The sequence below is a fragment of the Paramisgurnus dabryanus genome, chromosome 6 (genome assembly GCF_030506205.2).
Source record: "Paramisgurnus dabryanus chromosome 6, PD_genome_1.1, whole genome shotgun sequence".
Taxonomy (NCBI): domain Eukaryota; kingdom Metazoa; phylum Chordata; class Actinopteri; order Cypriniformes; family Cobitidae; genus Paramisgurnus; species Paramisgurnus dabryanus.
The window spans coordinates 44,553,580-44,580,656 of NC_133342.1; the positions used below are offsets into that span (position 1 = coordinate 44,553,580).

General features: G+C 40.4%; 1 pseudogene; it reads left to right on the forward strand.

The window, feature by feature from the left end:
• On the forward strand, positions 1–26,729 carry LOC141282368 (E3 SUMO-protein ligase KIAA1586-like; annotated as a pseudogene).
• The last annotated feature ends 348 nt before the right edge of the window (positions 26,730–27,077 follow it).

Here is a 27,077-nt window from a genome sequence, read left to right on the forward strand (position 1 = left end):
ATGGGTGTGAAGTCTGGGCTCACCTCAAGGGCATTAAAGGGGATTAATAAGCATGGAAATAATCAGTGTGTTCTTATTTCAGAATGCTCCTAGACAGGACTGTCTTATCTACAATGCGTATGATGTCATTTATATCATCCAAATTTAGACTTTGAGATGGGACTCTGATATAACTGCTGAGGAGGTATGTGTCGATGCCTCTGAACTAAACAAGAGAAATTAAAAACTCTTATGTCTGCCCATATGATGATTATGTGCACATCATGGCAACAAAACCAAGCCATTCAGGAACACAGACCTTGCCCCATGACAGGTAATACTGTCTGAAAAAGGATTTTATCAGTCTCAATCAGTGGCGGCTGGTCACTAGGGGGCGCTGGGGTGTTGCCCCCTTAAAGCTGGCCAGAGAGGAAAGCTACTTTAACATGTTACCAAAAAGTTAAATATATAGTGCAAATTAATACAAAATAAAATAATTTAGTTGTACTATTTCACTGTTAGTCATGTTATAATTTAGTTAAAACAATTAAAAATCAAAACTGAGTTCGTTGTGTGTATGTCATGTTTGTGTGTCTAGTGCGCACTCCTAATGAGTGTCTATGTAGGTCAGGAAAAAGGGTAAAAACATGTGACCTGAGGCTGAGCTCTAAGTGGCTGGTTTCGGATCCGCCCTGGGGCGCAGGACTGTGCGCCCCAAACACTCCCACTTATGTTGTAAGCTAATCAATATTGTTTTTAATGTTTTTTACCTCCTGTGATTGGATCGTTCTCAGAGTCTCATAACCGCGTTGGAGATGCTGTGTTAACTGATAGCTACAGTCATGGGCGTCGGAACCATTATACGTGGGTGGGACAGGACCCACCCACTTTTTAAGACCAATGATAATGGACCCACCCACTTTTTCTCTAATTTAGCGCATTTGTCTGTTCACTTATCAAAGCGCTGTTAGTCCAAATCCATTCCACTAGAGCAGGGATCCCTAACCTTTGCTTTTTTTACACCGCGGACCCGTTTCAGCTTTTAAACATAATTCACGGGGGTGAGTGGACGCTGAGTTGCTGTTCGAACATAGTGCTGAAAAACCTCCTTTGCCAAATGTTTTAAACAGAAGTAAATGTCAAACAACCATGCATTAGGAAAATTAATAACTGCTTTATTTATAGTATATTTTCTATAGACGTGTAAAACCATATTATAGCGGATTATTTTACTTTCATTGTTTCACGAGTTTGCCTGCCCATTTAGTCTTAATAATTAACGGTAAACGAACTTAGCTTGGTGTTATTAAAGGCAGCTCAAACCTTAGGTCGGACTCGAGCCCCAAGTTCAAGACACAGAAGAAAAAAAGAGGAGATGATGAGGAGAGATGCCAGAAGAATTGCGTCTGTCGCGGAGGCACAGAGACTCCCGTTTTGCTTTTAATGATAATTAACACAGCACTAAATGTGGTTCCTTTCAAACGTTAAAAGTGTAGGCTAATCGTTAAAATATTATTACTGCTGTAAAATAGTTTATTTTTATTATGGTCCCACGATCGCTGGATAATTTTCAAGTTTTTTTTTCACGAAGCCTGCAATTACTTTTCATTTGCGACATGAACGTCCTCGCGTATTGTTATTATTTGCGAGGTACATTTGCAGAATTCATAAAGTCATACCTCTGTTTAATCGATTGTGTTTTAGAAGTACACATGCTCAAACTCTTATGACAGCATTGTTTCCCGACGGATACCATAAAATAAAGTGATCTCATTTCCAGAATCTCACATTTATATTTCTCTAAGAGAGAGAAAGAGAAATTGGGTATAACAAATAAAAAAGGTATACAAAAGTTGTATCAGTTTACCTTCATTCGTTTTTCTTACCTTTTATTTCCTCAAAATAAAAAATAAACATTATAGCCTACTGTCAGCAGAGTAGAGAAAAAAAATGACACAGAGAAAGATAAATGAAACATGACATCTGTCATTATTTGCAAAATATTTAAAGGGCTATTACCAGAATTTCGACCGTAATAGGCTACTGTCTTTAATTTAATAAACGCAAATGTTCAGGCTAATTAAAAGGAAACATGAAAATGTCATCTATTGCAGTAAATTTTTTTTTTTTTTGGGGGGGGTTATGTGGGGACCCACCCACTTTTCATTTGCTTCCGACGCCCATGGCTACAGTACAGATCAGTGAAAGCAAGTGAAATATCTTGAGATGAAGGAAAATATGCTTTTATCCTTACAAAATCAGCCTATACAAGGTATTTAATTGATGAATAAATAAAGGATTAAGAACCTTGGACCAGATCGACCAACGGAGTCAAATGATGGCAGTCTGTGTGCTTCACCACTTCTCATGGCAAACGGAGTTCCATCTCACAAATGTCCTGTAGGCAGTGTGACGGTATCGTCTGAAAATGAAATTGGAAAAACTTGTCAGCCAGTCATGTTTAACAAAATAAATTTTAAAACAAAATTGAGATATGAAGCCTATACAACACAGCATATAGAACACTGACATCTGCATAGCAGTAGTAGGAGTTCAGTAATATATTACTTACTCCTCTTCTTTAAAATCTTCTTAACAAATTGTATACACAAACTTAAGCAGGATAATGTGAGGAAAGATACTCAACTTAATAAATATCAGATAGAGAAAAAAACACAATTTGTTAAATTATTTTTATTTTTATTAAACACAATTTGTTAAGAAGATTTTAAAGAAGAGGAGTAAGTAATATATTACTGAACTCCTACTACTGCTATGCAGATGTCAGTGTTCTATATGCTGTGTTGTATAGGCTTCATATCTCAATTTTGTTTTAAAATGTATTTTGATAAACATGACTGGCTGATATATATATATATATATATATATATATATATATATATATATATATATATATATATAAAATATATAGATGTCACACAGTGACGATTACATGGGGCGGAACCAAAAATCTAGAAGATTGGTTCCGCCCGGAGTTAAGTTCCACCCGGAGGGAACACCGGAACTTCCGGGAAAACGCCGCGAGCAAAATCAAGCCGATTAAACACAGGTGTGGCAAATGAACGCAGCGATCGGGGATTGGAGGACGTAAGGAAGCGAAGGAGTATAAAGAGGACACGAAAGCCAAAGGTTAGGGTTGTAGTTGGTGGTAGTTTGGCCGTGTATTGTGGTGGTGCAGTCGGAACTTTGAGGTTCAGCAATGTGGTGGATATTGAGCTGCTGTGGCGTGGAGACGGAGAACTAAACGAGACGGTGATTGGCAACGAAGGAAGAGGACAATAGATTTGGCTGAGTATATTGGAAGTTCGTTGTCATTTTGGGAGTATTGACATGTATATCTGCAGTGTGATAGTCGGATAAATACGACTGGATTACGTGCAGCGTAAGGGAAAACAGCCAGTGTGGATACAGAGGAGAAGAAGAGGAGAAGTGTGATAACTTACTGTGAGTACAAAGCGTATAAAGCTGGATGTGTTTGTTAAGAGTGCATTGTTCAACGTGTGTGTGAGCCCCCAGCGAGCTAGAATAGCGGCCCTATCACGGAACAGAGTGGTGGGCGAGCCGGCAGCGTAGCACTACAAGGAGGAAAGATCATCGCAACAGCTACATTCGACCATCGGCTTTTTCACTATTACAACGCCCCGCAGGTTCTCAGCCCGGCTCCATGAAGACCATGGCCTGACCTTATTTGTTCACTTGAAGTGTGTCTTGGGTGAGTTTTGACTTTGCTGAGTGTGTGTGTACATTTGATGTATTGCAGTGCAGTGCTGTATGTCTGTTGTCAGGAGCCATTATAGTTTGGAGTCGGCCATGAGAGAAGACGCCGTGCGGTTGGTGAAGTGCTCTTAAATTATATGCTGTTCAGCGATACAGTGTGGAGATAGGCGTGGCGTCAAAAGCCCCAGTCCTGGAGATCGGTGTGACCCTGTGGAGACGGTGGTAGATTGTACAGAGGATCCAGACCTTTGCGTAAGTAGAATTTCAGAGTGCTGGTTCATATGTGAGGCAAGTACATTGTTGTTAAAGCATGGTGTGTAGTAACTTGCCTGTCGTGGAGCCTCTTCAAAGGTGTTCCCCTGTCCACATCTCTGAAGGGATACGTACGGAGAGGAGAGGGCAGCGTTCGGCTCGACGGTGACAGCACTGAATCCCCCGGTCGTAACAGAGGCCTTGGAGAGAAAGTCCACGAGTAAACATCTTGCCACGAAAGGTCTGTGAGAAATCCCACCCACTGTATACACGTTAGGCCATCACAAGCCACAAATAGACACGAACCTTCTAAAGGAGGAGACCACGAGTCAGTTTACCTGAGAAATACCTACCATATCCACTGCTACCAGCCACCTGTAAGAGAGAAAAGCCACAGTAAATTGTGAAAGTGTTGATTCTGTGTTTCAGCCATGAGCCTTCTAAAGAAGGAGACCACGAGTCAGTTACCTGAGAGATACCTACCGTATCCACTGCTACCAGCCACCTGTAAGAGAGAAGAGCCACAGTTAATTGTGAAAGTGTTGATTCTGTGTTTCAGCCACGAGCCTTCTAAAGAAGGAGACCACGAGTCAGTTTACCTGAGAAATACCTACCGTATCCACTGCTACCAGCCACCTGTAAGAGAGAAAAACCACAGTTAATTGTGAAAGTGTTGATTCTGTGTTTCAGCCACGAGCCTTCTAAAGAAGGAGACCACGAGTCAGTTACCTGAGAAATACCTACCGTATCCACTGCTACCAGCCACCTGTAAGAGAGAAAAGCCACAGTTAATTGTGAAAGTGTTGATTCTGTGTTTCAGCCACGAGCCTTCTAAAGAAGGAGACCACGAGTCAGTTACCTGAGAGATACCTACCATATCCACTGCTACCATCCACCTGTTAGAGAGAAGAGCCACAGTTAATTGTGAAAGTGTTGATTCTGTGTTTCAGCCACGAGCCTTCTAAAGAAGGAGACCACAAGTCAGTGACCTGAGAAATATCTACCGCATCCACTGCTACCAGCCACCTGTAAGAGAGAAAAGCCACAGTTAGTTGTGAAAGTGTTGATTCTGTGTTTCAGCCACGAGCCTTCTAAAGAAGGAGACCACGAGTCAGTTACCTGAGAAATACCTACCGTATCCACTGCTACCAGCCACCTGTAAGAGAGAAGAGCCACAGTTAATTGTGAAAGTGTTGATTCTGTGTTTCAGCCACGAGCCTTCTAAAGAAGGAGACCACGAGTCAGTTACCTGAGAAATACCTACCGTATCCACTGCTACCAGCCACCTGTAAGAGAGAAGAGCCACAGTTAATTGTGAAAGTGTTGATTCTGTGTTTCAGCCACGAGCCTTATAAAGAAGGAGACCACGAGTCAGTTACCTGAGAAATACCTACCGTATCCACTGCTACCAGCCACCTGTAAGAGAGAAAAGCCACAGTTCAAAGAAGGACAGACAAGAATCCCGTCCCCTCACCTGGAGGCCAGAAGAGACTTTGTTTTAAATTCCCCTTCCCTTTCCCTGAATACTATTTTAAATGATTTAATAAAGTCCATTTTATTTTTACTTGTACCTTGTGTGTCTGGTCATTGGGGTGGCTTTGGGAACCTCCTCGAGTTGGAAACTAGGAAGGGGCGTGACTCAATAGCATCTGGGTCCGCTCCGACCTGTGACATATACACACACACACACGTCTCATCTAAGAAGCCGTTTCACTTGGATATACGTCATCATATGGAAAAAAAGTCAATCTCAAGTTCCGTTTCATTGCGACTTTAAGTTGTGTTTGACTTGATGCGAAGCTGCTAGACCTCGGAAGATAATGGGAATTGTATTAAAAAAGCAGCGTGCAAATGAGCGGTAAAAACCTAGTCGGCATTTCCGTACTCAAGAGCATGAATCCTACCTTTCATAGGAATGAAACACTTGCTTTGCTTCAGTGGAAAGTGGTCGCTTAAATATGACCAGGGGTTTCTTTCATAAGATTTGAACTGAGGCGGGTATGCATTAGCGCGCGCCTGTCTGGTCCGTCTCCATGGTTCTTTTTGCGTGTTCCCCCACCCATCAATCATCCGTTGCGCGTCTTTTCACCTTGCTTTTTTATTTTTATTTTACTCCGTAACGGATATAATTTAAAATGTAGCGAAGTACAATACTTTAAACAAAACATACTTAACTTACACTCTGAGGCTATTTTGGGGATTTCCGCCTGGATTTGGCCTACCCAATTTCAAAAGCTTATCATACCCACAAGCAGAGGTGCACATACAAAAGTTTGGTATCATTTTACAGGAAACCCTTTGAAATTACATAAAACACTGTTAAAAGTGCTCAACATGGTTGTATGTGTTGTCAGTCCTCTAATAAACACAAAAATAAATAGGCGCTTTTTGATGTTTTTTTTCTAAAGTCTGTATTTAAAAGTGTATAACTCTGGCCCTGAGTGGTAACGAAGCCTGCAGACAGATTTGTTTGATTCCAGCAATTGCCAGCTTACAGAGGAAAAAGGAATTTTTTCTCTATCATAATAAATGCAAAAGTTATTTTACTCCAACTGATGGGAGGAATAATATGCTTATGGTGTACAATTTCTGCCAAAAAACATTTGAAGTGATACCATAACCACATACAGTGGAATAAATGCAATATCTTTATATCATTTTGCAGAAAACCCTTTGAAGTTACATAAAAAGCTGCTGTTTGTGACAAATATTGTTATTTATGTTGTTTTTCATATGATAAAACACCAAATTTTCCTTTTTATGTTGTAAATACTGTCTTTGATAGTGTATAACTCTGGTTCTGTGTGCTCTAGCAGACTGCAGACAGTTCTGGTTGTTACCAGCAGCAAACAGTAAACACCCAAAAAAAGAATGAACTCTTTAGCATGTCGCATTCAAAAGATAATCTTATTTTACTGAAGGGTGCGGAAATACATTTTTCATATAAATATAAATTTTTTGTTTTGCACATATAATAAATAGCAAGGGATTATATATGCACACAACCAAAGAAAATGCTGTGAATGGACTCATTGTTTAGAGTAGGACCTAAGATAAAAGATGGTGTATCATTTGTGGCTATATGTGCTATCTGAGGCAGTTCACACTCAAGTTTCCCATATGTTTATAAAACACAATTTTTAACCTTATTATTCATTCGAGGATTGTTGGATATTTCATTTGATATAAGACTTGCCCATGTTTGTTATACTTGAAAAATATGAAATATGTGAATATTAAATCATATAATAAATTGTCGGGGGGGTGATAGTGTAAATTAAGTGTAAATAACTTTCTTACAGTAAAACATATCTCAAAGTGATGCATATCTGCAGAAAGTAGAGACTCTAAGCTTTCAAACAGTATCTCATATGTGGTACTGGGTCCATGACAGACCATTAAAAATTAAAGGAATATTTTATATTAAGTCAAAATAAGATAATTCTGGACCCGGTACAGGGTCCACAGAGTTTAAAATTACAGATTATAAAAACTACTCAAAAAAGTAAAAGTACACAAAAAAACTACTCAATTACAGTAACGTGAGTAAATGTAATTCGTTACTATCCACCTCTGCCCAACACAGATATTCGTGCAAAAGGCTGATCTTCTTTACCGCTGATAACATCTCTGGGGGGTTAAGCCTGAGGACAGTTATAGCCGACTAGCAAACCAACTTTGCAGTCAAGTTTAGGAGACTTTTTATCTGCCAGATGTTCTAGATGAAGCTAGTTTTTTGCTGTCTCAAAAGTATGAGATTTGTCAGCTGGTATGTAGTCTCTAGTGTAAGTCATTAGAAGTTTGATTCTAACTTCAGACTTAATGCCTCTTACCTGAAGACCATTCAGTTTTTGACTGGACACAACCTTTGTTTTGGAGGTTATTGTAGAAATCTTGAGTTTCACAGGTCTTTCTTGACGTTAAGTATTTCAGCTGTATCCTTTAGGATAAACGTAGTGTTGCTTTGAGTATTAAGCAAAGCGTACACAAGAATCTTTCTCTGGTTCAGCTGTTGTTGAGACATTAAGTGGAATAATTGATGTGGTATGAGGGCCATTTCTTTCTTGGATCACTCTATTTGAAGTCACTGACTTGAACTCTTTTATTGTTTGTGGCTCTGCTGTTCTTTCTGGGCTTGTGATGCTTCTCATGTTCTCATAGAGATGATCAACCTCTGACTGTGTAATAGTGCTTCACAACTTCAAGAATCAATTCCTCATCTTTAATTCGCTGGGGTCCAAATATGTGGCACAGTGTTTTGAAATCTTTTTCTCCTCATCAAAGCAGAGCTTAAAATACTCCATCATTAATAATCATACACTTACGTGTTAGACATCATTTAAAATTGTGAAGGGTCTTATTTTATCTGTGTACATTCACAATAACAACATATCTTTGTGTTTTTGTCAAATAAAGAAAATAGACATGCTGCGCATTCAGACGTCTCTGCCAGCTGCCTCTCAAAACACGTTACAAAAATCAATTGAAACTCTATGAATACTCGTCACACAAACATGATACATATATCTAAAGAAAGCCTGAACTGTCTACTTTTAAACAAACTAATTATAATCGAAAACAAATATTTTCTGTTTATATAATCGGTATTAAAATAAAGAGAGGTACAGTTTTTTCCATTATCTGTAATTATCATCATTATCACAGACGGTACTGCTAGTTATTTGAAAATGACTAGGTAATGACCAGTTTAAACATTTGACAAAAAAGCAAGTTTTATCAGATTTGAAGACTTTGGATGATAAACATTAACTCTTTCGCTGCCAGCATTTTTTAAAAAAGTTGCCAGTCAGCGCCATTGTTTTTCATGATTTTCACAAAAGTTTAATGCCTTCCAGAAAATGTTCTTCTTTAAATATATAAACATAAAATATAGCAAATGAAAGAACAGACTCTCTGCTTTCAAAAAAAAAAAAAAACCTTTCATCCTACCTTCAGTAGTTCTTTTGTAATCAGCTTTTGAATATGGGTAGGTTTCTGCAAAAACACCACATTTTGAGCAAAAAGCAGAGATAATTCAATTTTTGTGACAGACTTTTCCTAGAGATCCCATTCAGAGCGATCTTTAAAACAGGCACGGACATGCAGCTGCTTGCCATAGGGCAAAAGCCGGAAATATTCGTCATTGGCGGGTAAGCGTTTTTCTCTTGATTGACGAGATATCTCGTCAATGGCGGCGAAAGAGTTAAACACACACTTGGGGAAGATCTTCAGTTATGTCTGGACAATGAGAAAGAGTAAAGAAGCATTCATCTTTAATGTTACCTCAGAAGAACAATGGAAGACCGACCGGAGGAGGATAATATTTAAATGCGTGCCCTTAATCTTTGTACACCTCGTGAATGTGTTAGGATTTAGCCATGCCCCATTCATTCATTTAGGAATGAATGTGGCTTGGCTAAATCCTAACACATTCACAAGGCGCTGTACAAAGATTAAGTGTATGCATTTAAAAGAGAGAGGTATGTAATAATTTGTCTAAGTTGAGGGAAAAACATAGTAAAATATTGAAAACCAGTGATGTTTTCCTTCAACTACAATTTGATTTATTGACATTAAACAGAAAAATACTATTGTAGTATACTTTTGTAATAAGCATTGCTCTTTGTGTTTGCTTTATCCCCTTGCCCCATAGGCTATAATACCGTAAAACTTCAAATAATAGCCGAGTCCCAAATAGACGCCTGTCTCTTTTAGACGCCTGGTGTGATGACAGGTTTGGGTAAATAAACGCCTGTCTCAAATAAAGGCCGGGTCTGTTTTTTAGTTTCGGGTTGTATTTAATCTTCTAATCTAAAACCCGTCAGATCGTCTGTTTAAGCCAGTTGTATGGTGCAGATTGCACACGCTGAAGTTTTGATTACCGGTTCGTCGTCAGGATTGAAGTGATGATGACAGTAGTGAAGTGGCAATCGGGAGAGTCTGGAGTTTTCCCGGTAGGCCAGTAGTGTTTTGAGGCCACTGATAATAGCCGGGCTTTCAGTCTTTTGTCATGCATGCATTCCCGCCACACATTGTATTTCTCACGCGGAAACACTATTTATCATATTTAATATGCTGCAGCGCCCAAAATGTATCTGGCTGCACTGCACTCTCTCTATCAAGCCCGTCTCCCCTGGAGTTCTAGTCGAGTGAGCTGATCCAAAAAAAAAGAAAGAGGCTACACAATAGCCAATCAGAAAATTGCACTGTTGTATCTGGGTAAGATTTCACGCAACAACCAACAAAAAGCATATCCTCGTTTGCTTTATTTATGCTGCCAATAATTTAAGACTGTTATTCTTACACGAACTAATTTGTTAAACACATTCAAATTATAAATAAAACGTAATATGTGGTAACCTCCTGCTGTCATGCTGGAACAATTGAATTAAAAGCCTGTCTCTTATAGACGCCTGTCTCTTTTAGACGCCTGGTGTGACAATAGGTTTGGAAAAATAAAAGCCCGGGCTATTATTTGAAGTTTTACGGTAGTTAATAGTTAGACATCTATAAGATTTAAATTGAAATGATCAGATTAACTCTAAGCATTAACAGAGTGCTGTACTAGTATAACAATAACTTCAACAGCTCAGCCAAGTCTTTGGCAAGGAGCGGAATCACTGGAACATCCATTTATAGAAGGGCTTTGAACCAGATTTTTTTCCCAATTGGTTCGTTCCGAACAGAAACAGAATTTTAACGTTTCCGCTTTTTGGTTCAACCCTAAATTTGACGTTCCTGAACCGGTTAGAACAAAAAAATTAAGTTCCTGAACCGGTTAATAACGTTCTATGTCAGCTGTGGGACATACAAATAAGTAGGATGATCCTTAGGACATTAAACTTAAATTATTAGTCTACATAATTTTCCATAAGTCTCCATCTTGTCATCGAGCATTGAAAAAGGCTACATTATGTAAGCGGCATAACTGTAATTCTGACATGCCTACATTTGTTGAGTAAACTTAAACACGCGCACACACACAGACAGAGGACGAATTCCAAACGGCACTTCGGGAAGAAGATGCAGCATAAACAGGCGCTTGACAAAGTGAAACTTACGTTGTTTTTCAGGTCTTTATTCACCAAATGTATTTTACACAGTAGTGCAACTCTCTCTCAAGTTTACACATGAAGAGTTCTGTTCTTTGAAGGGCATAAGGATAAACATGTTTAATTGGAGTTGGACCGGACACATTTAACCACATGTGCATCTGTACGTAAAGAAAAAATTTTCAATTTAGCGCTTTTTTGTGGCTAAATTGTTTAAAATCACTTAAGTGTTAACATTTGCAAGCTTTTGAAACACGTGCAAAAAATCAACTTTCACCATATTTAAATGTGCATATTAATCTGCAAATCGCATGCATGCTGAACTGTGGGTCGTGATCTGTACAGATCACAGATCAACTGCGATCCGTTACACCACTTATTAGTATTAAAAACATCTTGAGATACTTGGTAGCCTACAATATTTGGGTTGTGATCTGTACAGATCACGTTTCAACTGCGATCCGTTACACCACTTATTAGTATAAAAAAAAAACATCTTGAGATACTTGGTAGCCTACAATATTTACCTCTTATGATTGAGCTCTAAAGACTTGGGCTTAAGTAGGCTACTTGCTGGTGGCAAGCTTCTCATTTCGCCGATGAATCAACGACGACCGGAAGTGAACTTCAACGAGTCATATTAGACAGAAATCTTGTAAAAGAACGAAAAAATAACGGTATTAACCGGTTACCATTATTTTAAATAAACGTTTCTGTTCCGGAACATATTTTTTTTTTTAAGTTTCTGGTTTTGTTTCTGTTCCATGAAAAACATCAAAAGTTTCTGGTTTTCGTTCCGTGAACCGGTTCAAAGCCTTGAATAGAAGGTAAGAAAAAGACTAAATGTCCTTGTGATGGCCATGTAGAAATGGAGCTTTGCCAGAAAAAGAGGGTCTTTTTCACAACTTCAAGGGTGTCATAAGAGGCTGCTCCCGGATTTGGTAGCTTTTTTTCCTAACTGCATCTATGTACATGGTCATTGATGGACAGATTTCCAAAGCTTCTCCACGACTGGTAGAATCCTCACTCCTAGCTTGCGTAGTGTGGAAGAGTGTGTCCAAGGCCCTTAGAACCTTCTCCAGCTGCCACACGAAGAAGCCATGTTTGCAGGCGTTATGTAGGGTGTGGAGTCCTCAGCTCCCTACCACAATTAAAACTGATTATGGGTACTCACTTTGAAATGGTAAAGCAAATCCTGAGCGGTGCCATGTCCCATGAATTGCAAACCTAGTTATCTTGACTGGACATGATCTTGTCCCCAGTATCTGACATGCAAGTCTAATTGCTTATTTTTGGATGTTTCATTGAGGCTCTCATCAAACACCAAAGTTGTTTGGATGTCTGATGAAGTTGAAGCCACGGTGCTTAAAGCTCCTGATGCGGATGTTTTGCATGCACTTGCGCTGTTTGGTAGGGATACTGACGTAACGTTAGGCACAAGAACATAACTTAGACACAGAACATAACTGCGAGATGCTGGGTGTTTTTTGGCTGGTTTCTGCAGCGGCTTTGTGTTTCTCACACTGCATGGGTGCCCCCAAAGCTTTGATCCCTATTGTTCCGAGCTTTAGAACTTTTATACACGTTGCCACTAACTGGTCTTAACCACCGTGCAAAATCAGGGTTAAGTAGCCAGTTCTCGTTGAATTTACACTTTCCCATAGCTAACGCACACTCTCTCCATTTGCTAATAGCCGGTTCATTGCACTTTAGCCAACTCCCTCTGAACTTGTGCTTTAATTGGTTCCACCTATTTAGTTCTGCATGACACACAACGAACATGTAAAACAGTTACAATCTTCTTGGCGGTCCCTGTTGGACAAGATTTTTAAGACCTTTAATAATACGCAAATTTAAGAAATTTTAATGTTAATTAAGGCCTTATTTTCATAGTACAGAATTTAAGACGTTTTAAGACTTTTTAAGGATCCGTGGACACCCTGCTCAGCAGACTCCAGGTTTCAGATTGAGAAACATTGCCATTGTTTACAAACGAGGACGTGCATACTGGCATAATGGTATAATTCTCTATATGCCGTGCAGTTTAGACACAGTAAATTACATTTGCTATCATGTATCCTTCATGGCAACTTACAGTAAGGCTACACTACAGGATATTTTAAAGGAGATGTGAATCAAATACTACATTTTAACTTGATAATTTGTTATATAAGAGGTCATCATACTTAAGTGAACATCCTGCAAGTTTCAGAACTGAAAACGTCCATGCTACTGAAATATAACAGTTTTTGGCACCAAGCCAGCTGAACAGTCAAGTGAGGAATTCGGAGAAATATGAAATTGAAGCACCTCCCCAAACTCAAATACAATGGCCACTTTTGTAGCTCCGCCCACAGCTTCGCGTGACAAACGTGTGTCTCAACAATCAGTAAACATGTCTTTAAAGATTGCCAAATGTAACCAAAATGATTTTTTAAAAAAATATTTCTGAGAGACTTTTAATTTGACGCAGTGACCTGTTATGATAGAGTGTGGAAGAACCGTCTGTGGCAGGGATTCCCAAAGTGTGGTGCGCGCACCCCCAGGGGTACGCAAGCTGCCACCAGGGGGTGTGTGAGAGGAAAAATGTAATGGCGGTCATTTTTCTAAAGTGGAATTTTACCATACAATAAATGAATAAAAAACATGAACAGTAAACATTTCCTTTGCAATCGCTTTTATAAAAAAAAATATGGTAAATATGCTTAACTGGCTGACTTCAGGGAAACTGTCAAGCGGGAAGTCTTCCGATAAACGTGTTAGTCACGAAGGATGAGAGGGACCAATACAGAGCCTCAGTGTGTGTTGTGCAGTGCAAACAGCTGTCTAAAGCCGTCTTATCTCCGTCGTCACTTACACACGAAACATGGCAATTTAAATGAAATGCCCCTTACATTTTTTAAAGCAAAGTTAGAGGAATTGCAGAATAACAAAAAAATAATGCAGTTTCATTCATGCGTTGGGTCTGCGAAAGATGCATTACGGGCTTCATATCTGCTCAGTTATAGAGTAGGGAGAAAGGGGCTGCCGCACACAATTGCCGAAGACGTGTGTTTGCCAGCGGCCAAAGAGATGGTGGCGTGTATGATTGGAGAGAAAGAGGCAAAAAAGTTGGACATGATTCCCGTGTCCAATAACACTGTCTCGCGCCGCATTGATGCCATGTCTGAAGACATCCTGGCTGCACTAGTCAGCCGTGTGAAGAAAAGTGAGTTTTACTCTCTGCAAGTAGGCGAGTCTACAGATGTTGCAAATCTGGCCAATCTTCTTCTGTATGTCTGTTACCTTTTTGAAGGCACGGTACAGGAAGATTTTTTGTTCTGTCGGCCCCTTGCTACCCGAACAACAGGACAGGAAATCTTCAATTTAATTGACGTTTTTATGAGGACCAATATGATCGACTGGGAGCGCTGTGTGGGAATTTGCACAGACGGGGCAAAATCAATGACAGGGAAACACACGGGGCTTATAGCTCATATTAGGAGAGTTTGCCCATCCATCAGTTGGTTACACTGCAGTATTCACAGAGAGTCCCTCGCAGCCAAAAACATGCCAGCTGATCTACTTGCAGTGCTGAACGACGCAGTAAAAATAGGTGAACTTCATTAATGCTCGTCCGCTAAATTCACGAATATTCACAGTGTTATGTAATGAGATGGGCAGCGAACACAAATCACTGCTGCTGCACACAGAGGTGCGTTGGCTGTCCCACGACAAAGTGCTGACACGGCTTTTTGAACTTCGGCACGAATTGCAGCAGTTTTTTGAGACGAATCCGTTTCATTTGGCCTCCAGTATGCATGACGAAGATTTTCTGAAAAGGCTTGCCTATCTAGCGGACATCTTCTCAGCTCTGAATAACTCAATCTATGTTTGCAGGGGGTCAGTGTAACTGTGTTTAACACACAAGATAGGATTGAGGCGATGATAAAGAAGCTACGGTTCTGGGAGAGTTGTGTGAGTGGGAACACATACCTGTGTTTTCCTACGCTTCATGAGTTCTTGGGGGAAAATGACGTGGACCTGGGTGAGCATGTAAAAACTCTCATAATTGAACACCTCAACGAACTCGCCGAGCAGCTACGGAAACAATTTCCACCTATGGACACATCTCGTGCTTGGATTAACAATCCATTTGAAGTTTCCCTGCCCGTCCCACAGCTGTCACAGGGAACTACACTAACCTTTTCCACTGGTGGCACTTGCGCTACCAACTTTTTCAGTTACTTGCGCAAAATATGATTTGGTCGCACATATTTTTTTCAAATTATATTAAGGCTCTCTGGATAATAATGATCAATAATGAAACTGTATTGCATACAAATATTATTTTTATTTTACTTGCCATCTTTTAAACCACATGCCTTCTTGTTTTCTTAAACGTTGCAGTGTTTCCCACATGTCAGAAATTTACTTGTGGTGGTAGCCGGTCATTACCCACTGACAAATAATGGTCTACTATACATGTGACGAAGAACTAATAATGTGTGACACAACACAATACAATACTGATTTATTGAACATTTATATTAATTTCACATTATATTTCATTAATCTAACCACCCTCTTTGCCATTGACAAAGCTGACACTGTTTGTCAAAGCACCACGAAAACACTTACTGTTTTTGCACTGATATATGAAGCAATTAGACCCCTTTTATCAAACTCAATACTATGTATAGTATATTAATAGACAGTGCAGGTCTATAGATTATAAATGTGACTGATGTTATGATGGTTATAATTTCTATTAGATGGGCACTTTAACTGCTTATGTTCTATCTTTCTATTTCTCTCTTGCCGACTAAAAAAGCTTAATCCACTCATTATTTCACATTTAAAAGTTTACTTGCTGTCCTGATGACAGACTTTACATTGCTTTGCGTTTTTTATATCAGCTTAAGCTTTGCTCGTTCAGTGCAATATGGGCTTGACATTAGCACTGCTTTTTTGCTACAATCTCTGTGCAAACTTTTTAAATATGGATATGGTTTTAGAAAAGATATGGTTAATTAATAATAAGATTATAAAAGAAAATGCAGCGCGTAGTTGTAACAAGAACCATCGCCATAGAAACCGGAGGCACGCTGAAACTGCACTCGAGCTTTAGCGCGGTAGCGCTCATGGCCGTTTTCCGATCGACTCGGGTTATACACACAATATTAATCAGACTTGGGACCCAAAGTAATTAAACTAGGTCCTAACCGGACCCGACTGACCATTTAAAATATAAACCCGGAACCATACGGGTCCCGCATCCTCAGTGAAGAAAGACCTCTGCTCAAGTTCAGAAACATGGAAGACACTGAGCTTGCTTTGCGTCGCACCAAATTCATTGAGAAACAGAGAGCAAGCGAACACACACTCATAGGGAGAGACACGACGTGCTTTCACGCAAAATGAAGCCAAGGTGTTGAAGGCTCAAGAGCACGTTATAAAACGCATTCTTAAAATCCAAATTTCTGTTTTAATAAATGCTCATAGTAAATCATAGCATATTGTCTAAAACATTAGGTAGCACATTTGCGACCCATTAAAAATTATGGTCGCAATGGCAGTTCAAAAGGTCGCATATGCGACCATTTTGGTCGCAGTGTAGTTCCCTGTGTCATTTCATGAGCAGGAGCAGTTGATCGAGCTGTCATCTGATGGGGCACTGCAGTTACAGTTCAAACGAAAGCCACTTGTGGATTTTTGGACCGAGTCCCTGACATAATACACAGTCTTGTCAAAGCAAGCCTTGAAAGATTTTGATGCCCTTCCCCACAACTTATCTCTGCGAGGCTGGTTTCTCTGCTATGGCAGCAGTTAAAACTAAACATCTGCAAAGACTGGATGATGTTGAGAAGGAATTGGCTTAAACTGTCTTCCATTGCGCCAAACTTCGTAGAGCTTTGTGCCAAGATGCAAGCCCACTGGTCGCATTAATATGTGTAAGTATTTGATATTATTGCTCCACATTATGCCTACTGGGAATACTAAAACACCCTCCTTCCCATCTCCCTCCCTCTCTCTCTTTTTCTCTCTCTGTTGTTGCAGGCTGAGCAACTTTTGCGCTGCACTTGAAAAGTTCCAGATGGATCCTCTTTTAATTTATTTTATGTTTGAGCCTATATGCTCTTTGTTACTTAAAGGTACAGTGTGTAATTTTTAGAAGGATCTCTTGACAGAAATGCAAAATAATATACAAAACTATATTATCAGTGGTGTATAAAGACCTTTCATAATGAAACGTTATGTTTTTATTACCTTAGAATGAGACGTTTTTATCTACATATATCGAGGATCCCCTTACATGGAAGTCGCCATTTTGTGCTGCCATGTTTCTACAGAAACCCTTAATGGACAAACTTTTTGTTTTACTAAGTTGTCTCCGATGACATGTTTGTCTGGTTGTGGCTACCGTTGCTTCTCTATGTGATTAAAAAACGAGGGGTATGCAGTGGACTGAGCCATTGGTTGCAATTCACCAGCATCTCACCACTAGATGCCGCTAAAATTTACACACTGCACCTTTAATTATGTTGTGGATCGTATGTTGGCTAATTTTATTGTAGCACTTGAAAAGTTTCAGATTGATCCTCGTTTTTATTTATTTTATCTACTTCTATTTTTTATTTATTTTATTATTTATTTTGTAACTTCATTGCAATTTAATTCAATGTACTGTCATTCTAATTTCCATAACCGTTGTGTTATGATGATGCTAGCTTTACGGTCATTTAATAGGCCTGCTGCACTGTTTCATTTACACGGCTGAAAATAACTGTGCTTTGTTACTGTCTGTCACTCGTCCTCTTAAATTGTTACATTAAATTGAAACTGATGTTGACGTTGTTATTGTCATGCGTGTTCTGTTTTTTTGCACATGATTAAACACGAGTCTTTATATGGTGATTAAACAAAGCTTTTTTGTGTTTTTTTTTTTCAAGTGAGTATTGGGGGTGCGCCAACCCGATTGGGACATAGAAGGGGGTGCGCAGGAAAAAAGTTTGGGAAACGCTGGTCTATGGGAAGAACACAGACGCTGGATAATGTTATGTAACATGCGCACGGATCTGTTTAATTGCATTATATGAATAACAGATGGGTTTCTGCAAAATATCTTCTGAAGAAAAAATGTGAGTAAAAAAACAGCACTTTTTTTTTTTGTGTTACTATCCCTTTTATTATACACTGAATATTATATTAATTGTCCACTTTTAAGGTTTTACACTTTTGCAGAGCAAAACTCTATTATATCCCACTTACTCTATTATAACCCACTTAATGGGCTACATATGTAATGTAATATGCTCTGTGGTGTCTTATAAGGTAATATGATATCGTATTAACATTATGGAGCAATACTGCTGCGCAGTTTGCGGTTACACATTACTATATACTTACATAGAAAACAGTCACAATATCACTGTTTTTATCAAATCAGTGCAGCTTTAAAATCTTATTGATCTCAACTTCTTAACGGTAGTGTATTTTTAATTTGATTAGGTATATTTATTAAAAAATATATTGAAACCAAAACATGGAATTGTCTAGTGTGCAGGTAAAGAGAACCTCCACTAAGGCAAGCACAGTCCATTCCAGTTTAGCAGAGGGCAGTGGCAGAAGGTCAGCAGCGACAACATCTCAGTAGCGGGCAAATGCAGTGATAAAGGCTTTATATGGGTCTGTAACCCCAACAGCAACTCAGCACAGATCAGCACAGAAAGTGAAGAGCAGGTCCGCAACAGCTCAGAACAGCTAACTCTCACCAACAACTCTTAATGGCTAGCACCAACAAAAATTCAGAACAAGGAGAAATCACCCTGCTGAAAAAAACAGCATACCAGCAAGACCAGCATATGTTGTGTTTTGGTGCTGGTTTGCTAGTGAACACCAGCTAAACCAGCATCAAACCAGCACCAGCATTAGCACCAGCTAAACCAGCAACAAACCAGCATTAGCACCAGCTAAACCAGCATTAGCACCAGCATCCCATGCTGGTCATTCCAGCATATGTTGTGTTTTGGTGCTGGTATGCTGTGATCACCAGCTAAACCAGCATAATTCCCATGCTGGTTTGATGCTGGTTTTTTCAGCAGGGCAGTTAGAAATAAGGAGGAAACAATACTCCACATGACTGTACAGGTACATCAATGAAAACAAAGTTGGATGTATTGCATGTAGAGATGTTAAAAGAATGTGTACAAACAAAAAAGGTGTTCAAGTGGCAGAGGGGTGGGCTTTAGGGAGGGTCAAAGCAACGAATGTACCTGCTAAATTAACACTCTGGGGTCGACGCGCCGCAAACTCTTTATTTTTCAATCACTCCGCAAAGAGACTTAAATTACTTGCTGATTTTGGACATACAGATATGATTTATACATCGTTTAAACATTAAATAGTTTTTCTGTCCACTCCCAATAAAATCAGAATGTTGTGCTTTTCGCAAAATTAAGAAAATAAACTTGATGCACGTTTTGTTCTCTGTCCCTCAGTGAAGTCCTTTCAGAAACGCATCAGAAAAATTAACTGTAAAATAGCGAATACTTGTCGTAGAAACAAAAGATAAATGTCTACATAATGCTTGGAATGTCTGCTTTTAAATGATGTAAGTGAGATTGAAAACAGATATTGTCATTTGGTGTAAACTGTATGAGAAGGAGGAGAGGTACCGTCTTTCTCCTGTTACCGGTTTATCTGTAATGAGATGAAATCGCCACACCCCGCACCATTGAAGTGAACGAGCAGAGATATCCATATGTGACCAGTCACGGAAAGTAGGGACACAAGTCGGATCTGGGCATTTTGAGTTATTCACAGATTCTGAAAGTGCAGTTTCTAAGCTTTCCAACGATGTGTAACACATGGAAATCTGATAAGATTTGGGGAAGTTGTGGCCATTTGAATATAGGAACTCAGAAATACTCAAACAGAGAAAATCGAGACGAAAGGGACTCTTCTTTTCAGCTGGGGGAGACAATAGGGCTCATTTACATCTCATTTAGCTAAGCCATGCCCCCTGTAAAACCCTTTTTGAGATGTTCTAGCATCATATGTAGTATTTTATGACCAAATGACAACCCGCAAAAATAAACATGACTCTTTTACCTTTGTGGGGATCACAAGTCGAATCCAGTCTGTTTCAGATTATCCAATGTCCATATTTGTCCACAAATGCGTATAATCCGTGAAATATAGATTGTTTACATCAGATTTCGCATGAATGTCTGGTAATACAATATAATATATAATCTGAAGACTATTTAAATCGTAACATGTAAGGGTATATGAGCTTACATTCCGTTAAACACATGAACCCGCCTTCAAAGTTTGTATTTAAAATAGGGAAGTAGTATAATAGATCATCCAAACAGCGCCGTCGAAAACGTGACATCCTTTAGAGAGGTTACCAATGGCTCGCTCGTTCCTCCATCAGCCAATGACTTCATGGAAAATATTGATAGACAAAACATGTAGCCAATTATATGAAGAATACAACTATATCTGTGTAACTTCTGTGTGTTTGGACTCATGCTGCGCTGCAAGAACTGACATACAGATGACGTCAAAGTACCGCGAGAGCGAGTCGAAATTAAACTACTCCGTAAGATTTCTTGAAGAGCTCTCGCGGTACTTTGACGTCATCCGACTGCGGCGCCGCATAAAGTCAGTGACGCGGCTGACGTACGATGCGGCTGACTGTTATTTGTTCCGCCCCAGCTTCTTTTATTTTTCTTTTGTTTTGTGCACCCGAGCTTTACAGTCTGGGGAGACGCAGGCTATAAGTTTGAAAAAAAAAAAAAACTTAGCAAACATGTCTGAGGAACAGGGCAGCGCGTCACTACAGTCACGTGACTTCACGCTCGAGCCGGAAGAGAAGACAATGCTGAATAAAGTCGTAATTCTGCTATTTTTGGACCAAACTGTATTTTCGATGCATCAACACAATCTTACTGACCCACTGATGTCACATGGACTACTTTGATGATGTTTTTATTAACTTTCTGGACATGGAAACCATACATAGATTTTCAATGAAGGGGAAAGCTCTCGGACTAAATCTAACGATAAAACATCTTAAACTGTGTTCCGAAGATGAACGGAGGTCTTCCGAGTTTAGAACGACATAAGGGTGAGTCATTAATTACATTATTTTCATTTTTGGGCGAACTATCCTTATTTAGTAGTCACGCTGTTCCCTTTGTGGGCGGAGGCGAAAACACAAGCTTATACAGTATGTAAATATACACACAGACAATGACGCCCCCCGCTGCACGCTAGAATCTCCGGAAAAACAAGCCTATTTTAACAGCAAAATGTACGCTTTTAAATATACAAAAACTGCTATCTCAAACATGGAGAGGCTTCTTCGTGATCTCAACTAACAGATTCTGCAATAAAACGAAAATCACAAATTTCGAAAAAAAAACTTTGTTTCTCATTTTCTCGAAACTTGTGCTGCCGACTTGAGTCCCTGGTTTCCGTGACGGGTCACATATGCATAACTTGTGCCTCCAGCAATCAATGGATACACAATCTATCCACAATCCAGTCTGCTGAGTTGTTTCGTCCGAGTGCACCAAACATGACATCTAAATCCTTATTTACTTGCGTATGTGTGTCAGTATCTCCAGACGCGAGTGTTTTCTTTCTCCCTTCGTCAAACAGCACATATGTCGGGTATGCACATACACAAACACATGAGTCAGGAAATTCAATGCGCTTTTTTATATTCTTATAAAATACGCGATTGCACACAGTACAATCCTTATTTACTTGCGTCTAAGGGTTTATGTCCGCACAGCAAGTTTATTAAACACAGGATCACTCGCATGTGCACACATTCCTTACTACTTTCATGATCAACATGTGAGGGAGTAATGGCGGTGGCGACGGCTGTAAACAAACATTGATAAGTTTATCACGGTTGTCCTTTGTTGTGTTTCTACTATAATGATTACAAAAACACAAATAAGAGTCCAAACAACAATAGGCAGTTCTTCTTTTGAGCTTTTTACTGCACAAATGTTAACCTCTCGCTGGCCAACCAAACAATAACCCTGTGTTCATTTTTACGATGGCCAAACAGTATCTTTACATGATATGGTTTTTAAAGCTATACTTGTGAAATTAATAGAAAATATTAATGTGTGTGTATATGTCACCACCAGGGGCTGGCTATGTTAGGCTAAAGCCACGCCCCTTCTCAACTTCCACCTCGAGGAGGTCCCCAAAGCCAACCCAATGACCAGACAAACACGGAACCAGGTAAGTAAAATATAAAACAAGCTTTATTGAATTTAAATACTTAAAAGAACTGGGGAGATGGGGAAAGGGAAATCTTAAAACTAATGGGCCTCTAAATCTTCCCTCCAGGGAGGCTGCAGTCACGGGCTGACAGGGGGGGCAAAAGCAACAGGGGTGCAGACCACCGTAGGCCGGGAAGAAGGGGAGGCGTCAGGCTCCGGCCTGGTCCCTGCTATTCGTGGCGCCCTCCGTCTTCCTTCCTGGAGGCAGAACTGAAATCAGTGTGGCTGGTAAGGCGATTTTTCCTGCTATCTGCGTACCTTCTCCTATTCGACAGGGGGTCCTCGCCCCGCGTGTCTTCGCGTCTCTCCGTCGTGCGTTCACCCTCGTTTCCCCTTTCTCTCCACAGGTAGCCGCTAGGACACAAAGGCACTGTTACTTTGACCTAGAGTACTTCTCACCGGCTCTGCTGTTTACAGCTCTCTGGGTAGGTATCACTTTACACAGTCTGTTCTCCGTATGTTCACTCTCGTTCTCCTTTCTCTCCACAGGTGGCCGCTAGGACACAAAGGCACTGTTACTTTGACTTAGAGTACTTCTCACCGGCTCTGCTGTTTACAGCTCTCTGGGTAGGTATCACTTTACACAGTCTGTTCTCCGTATGTTTACTCTCGTTCTCCTTTCTCTCCACAGGTGGCCGCTAGGACACAAAAGCACTGTTACTTTGACTTAGAGTACTTCTCACCGGCTCTGCTGTTTACAGCTCTCTGGGTAGGTATCACTTTACACAGTCTGTTCTCCGTATGTTCACTCTCGTTCTCCTTTCTCTCCACAGGTAGCCGCTAGGACACAAAAGCACTGTTACTTTGACTTAGAGTACTTCTCACCGGCTCTGCTGATTACAGCTCTCTGGGTAGGTATCACTTTACACAGTCTGTTCTCCGTATGTTCACTCTCGTTCTCCTTTCTCTCCACAGGTGGCCGCTAGGACACAAAAGCACTGTTACTTCGACTTAGAGTACTTCTCACCGGCTCTGCTGATCACAGCTCTCTGGGTAGGTATCACTTTACACAGTCTGTTCTCCGTATGTTCACTCTCGTTCTCCTTTCTCTCCACAGGTGGCCGCTAGGACACAAAAGCACTGTTACTTCGACTTAGAGTACTTCTCACCGGCTCTGCTGATTACAGCTCTCTGGGTAGGTATCACTTTTTCCGTAGGTCTAGCAGAGGGGCGAAGATAACACACCGCCTCACCGGGTCGAGCGCTGCCCTATCCCCACTGCCTGTAGGGCGATCGAATCCTGGACAGGGGCGCCCCTTTGTAGGGACCGCGGGGCGGCGGAACTCTTTCGCCTCTAACTCTGCGACAAGGACAGACACAGGTAAATTTTCACTACGAATGATTCCAATATTGTACTCACAGTCGTTGACAGCTCTTTATCCGCGTCACTTCAACTCCAAATAGCACACTGCGTATAATAGCTGTAAATTCTGAGGTCGTTAGCCTCTCCGTCTTCTGCCCAGTAGAAGAATGGATGATGCGGGGCTTCGTCTGACAAGACACACAGCAACCCACAGCAAATACACAGCACCACTCCAACATGAAAAGTTTATTAATTACAAAGTCTCACTCACCACACTATACGTGTACACAACAAGGAAAAACGCCCAGCGTCCTCCACTTCACTTGGGCTGAAAACAAGGGCGATGGAAAATACGACCTGAATAACGTTTCGTTGCTGCGGCTGCTTGGGGGGGCGTTTCCAACGGCTCACCCACCACGCTGCTTTAGGGGTAGGGCCGACCTCCTTCTCCTGGAGGTATCCAACGATTTCACAGGCTAATTTTTACAAGTTGCTTCACGCCAGAATTTATACTCACAGCGGTTTGCCTTTGTTCACGTTGTAAACAAAAGTCGGTTTTCTTCCTGCTTTACTCCTTTAAAGATGCTGCTTTAAACCAAGGTTTCTTCTACCCATAGGATTTTCCTTTCACTCCAGCAGGTCCACCGCAGATTACAACGAGAGAGAGAGAGAATTTAGACAGCCACCACGTCTATCAATGAGCACAGCTCCGTTTCTCAGCACACACAAAAAGCACCCTCAACTGTGATTTAACTGCTCTTTAAGTACTCCTCAGCGTACTCCAGTTGTCCAATCACCCGGCGATCTTCTTAACTATACACAGCTGTGCTCGATCGGCTGATTGCAGCCTCCGCGAAGCTGCCGGATGTCCGGTGTTTCCGTCTTCCGGTCTGGGTGGAAACATCCGGGCGGAACCAAACTTCCTCAACTTTTGGTTCCGCCCTAAAAAGATCATCACCTGGTGACATATATATTTACATTCTATTGAAAATTTTTGTTATAAATTCCCAAGTAAACCTAATCTAATTTTACTACAGAGAAAGTTACATTCCTGTTGAACATTCCTACTACAAGGCTCATTATGTGGTTCATTATGCAACTCTTTTATTTCCTGAGCTGTCAATCAAAGATTATTCAGGAGCTTTCCTGCCTCCACGCATACGACCTTTCCCAAGCAAAAGTGTCTAAGAAATTGTAAATCAATATATTGTTGTATGTGAATGAGTAGGCCGAATGATTTTCACATCATTTTGAAGAAAAAACTAGACTACTAGATCCTGTTTTGAAAAATCTTGGGAAAACATGTTTAGAATGTGTTTTGTGGACTTATATCAGTGACTTAAAATTTTTGCTTTTCCAAAAACCACGCATAAACTTTTGTCTCTCAAAAATACAAACATGTACATACATGTGGATCATATAATATTGTAGCCCAGTTTGTGCTGAACACAGTGTTATGAGACTTTTGCCATTAATATGTTTTTAAGCAACTGAAAAAAGCACAAATGTCAGTGCATTTCAATACTTTCCCAGGGCACTAAAAACCCCTTAGACCCCAGAGGGTTAAATCCCGGAAAGAAAAAAAATCCTCCCCACACTAACAGAGAATGTTAACAATGAGCTTGTCAGAGAAACAGCCAACAGTTTAAGAACAGGCTACTTTGTGGCAAAAGAGCGATTGGCATTAGTAAAATGAGCAGACTGTTTATGCTACAAGAGGTTAGTGGAGGAAAAATGGGCCCTTCACACCGATCGGATTATACGTGTGTCGCCATGATTGAACACATTGCCGCTAAAATGAAAACGTTAATGATATCCACACTGAAGTCCAATGATTCTTTTGTGAGTTTGACAGTTGATGAAAGCAGTAACTTTGCAAAACTATTTAATAATTTACTTGAGAGCAGATGTAACAGGCAGAGATGACATTGAAAACATTTTCCTTGATCTTGTAGAGTTAGATAATGGAACAACAGCAGAGGCATTGTATCAAGCTCTTAAGAAGACCCTTTTGACAGCAGGATTGGATGATAAATATTTAAAATCACACCTCCTAATCAGCATTGCCACGGATGGAGCATCAGTCATGACAGGAAGAGAGAGTGGACTGATTGCAAAGTTGACTTTCCTTCATTGAAGAGCATTCATTGTCTTGCACACAAGCTAGAGTAAGCAGTGCATGATGAATGCAAGTCTGTAACTGGATGTAACCACTTTGAAATCTTTATTTCAAAGTTGTTTACGTTTTAACACCAAATTCCAAAAAATGCCAGACTGCTCAATGATGCTGCCACTCGTGTTAACATCTCGCTGGTGAAGATGTGGCAGATTTTCTCCATTCGCTGGGTTGCCAGCAGTTTCAGCACTGTCAGAGCTGTTTGGCGGGTCTTTTCAGCAGTTGCCACACAAATGCAGAAAGCTTCTGTGGATGTTTCCCACACTGATTTGGATCGATGAAAATGCAGTGGACTATTGAGGAAGCAGCACAGGTTTTATTAAAGACCTTTCACTGATGAAGGATGTGCTACGTGAGTTACAAAGCCTCTCTCTGAAACTGCAGAATCGAAACACATCTCTCACTGATGCCAGTCGGTGGACTCTTTTGACTATAGAGGTCACGGAGGCCATGAAAACAAAACCAGGAAAGTCACTAGCAAAGGCAGAAGTGAGGATAACATCGTGCATGTTTAAAGGCATCACACTAGAAGCCTCCAAGGAGAACATCAACAATGGGCAGTTTCTGCAGCCTGTCATTGATAATCTCTCTGTACGTCTCCCTAGCTTTTCTGAGCTACTGACACCACTTGAGCCATCCTGTTGGCCCAAAGACCACATTTTCCCTTGTCCTGTATGGTGAAAAGGAAATTCATGACCTTGCTAAGCATCTAAGAGTAACCACCAGAGCTGGTGTTGAAGAGTATAGGTTGTGGAAACTTGAAGGTGACAGTCCTGGGAGGACTATAAAGAGGCTGATTACAGCTAGCAAAACCTACATGGCCACCTCAGCTGATTGTGAACGTGGCTTTTCAGCCATAAGTGATACTGCTAATAAGAGGAGAATTGCCTGAGGGCCAAAAGCCTTTCTTCTGTCCTGTTTCTAGACATCAATAGCCCTCCAGTGGAGCAGTTTGACCCAAAATTGTTTGTGCTCTCTTGGTTGAAAGATGGCCATCGGCTGTCAACTGCTACCAAGACAGGAAGGCAGGCTGTTAGAATATGTTTATAATGTCCTCAGTTGTGTATGTAATGTTGTATAGTTTTTGTGTTATGCATATGAGAAAGCCACAAGAGAGCACCAAAGTGTAAGCTATTGTAAACACGTTCGCGTATATGTGTGTTCTCTGTAAGAAAATTTAGTTCTCTCAGTGTTCTTCTCTGTGTGTGTATGTTGAGCTGCTTCAACCGTGAGGATGATTTGTCATCAGCATGTTAATAAATATGCCTAAAACGGCTAAAGAT